Here is a 1,332-nt window from a genome sequence, read left to right on the forward strand (position 1 = left end):
AGGTTATATACTTTCACCATATTTATTTAATGCTCAGAAAATACTCCAAGAAGTTGGACTATATGAAAAAATAATGCAGCATTGGAATTGGAGGAAGGCTTATTAGCAACTTTTGATACGCAAATGACAAAAGTTTGTTTGCTGAAAGCCTGGAAGACTTGGTGCACTTGCTGATGAAGACCGAGGACTGTAGCCTTCAGTATGGAAAACCAAAATCTTCACAATTGGGAAAATAGATGACATCATACTCAAGAGAAAAGATTGAAGTTTTCAGGGATTTTATTTTACTTGGATCCACAATTAATGCTTTTGGAAGCAGCAGCCAAGAAATCAATAGATGTATTTTTCTGGACAAATCTGTTGCACAGGACCTCTTTAAAGTATTGAAGAGCCAGGAATTCACTTTCTGGACTAAGGTGTGGATGAACCAAGACATATATTCTCAATCACCTCCCATCCATGTAAAAGTTAGAGTGAAGTTAGACAGAAGAAGAATAGATGCGTATGAATTATGGTGCTGGTGCAGAATAAGGAAAGTACCACGGACTCCCAGGAGAACGAACACTTTTTTTTTAATTGAAAGAAGCACAATAACCAGAATGATCCTGAGAACTGATGATAGGAAGACTTCGTGCGCATTCGACATGTTATCAGGAGACTAGTCTGTGGGAAAAGACATCGTCATGTTTGGTAGAAGGGCAGTGAAAAAGAGGAAAACCCTTTGGGAGTTGGGTTGACACAATTGACTCAAGCACAGCAACTCCTGGGAGGACGGCACAGGATCAGACAATGCTGCATTCTGTTGTACAGAGAGTTGCAGCTAATTTGACGGCACCTAACAACAACAACTCCTCCCATGAAACTCGTGCACTCTTCAATTTGTTGCTTTAGGTGCCATCTAGTCAGTTCTGACCAGTGCACCCTGAGGCACAACAGAAGGAAACACTGTCCAGTCCTGAGTCATCCTCACCATTGCTCCCATGCTTGAGTCCTTTGCTGCAGCCATGGCGTCAAACCATCGCTTTGAGGGCCTTCCTTCTTTTTTGGCGGCCCTTCCACTTTGGGTATCTACCGGGACTCAACATGTGTCCCTTCTAAATGGTCTTTGAATTTTGGAAACAACAATTTAAAAAGCTTGGGGGTAAGACCGGGGCTATAGGGTGGATGGGATAAGCTTTCTTAAGAAAATTCTCATATGACAGCCTTTGTTAGCAAAGAAGAATAAACAGGTACATTGTTAGGATGAGAAACTATTCCTCAAAATAATCTTTCAAAATTGATTCATAAGTCCTCATTATTACCCTGTGCCTTTGAGAAAATATTTTAAGATTT

This window comes from Echinops telfairi, unplaced genomic scaffold (genome assembly GCF_000313985.2).
Source record: "Echinops telfairi isolate 266 unplaced genomic scaffold, ASM31398v2 ScPeMD7_7467;HRSCAF=8505_1, whole genome shotgun sequence".
Classification (NCBI taxonomy): domain Eukaryota; kingdom Metazoa; phylum Chordata; class Mammalia; order Afrosoricida; family Tenrecidae; genus Echinops; species Echinops telfairi.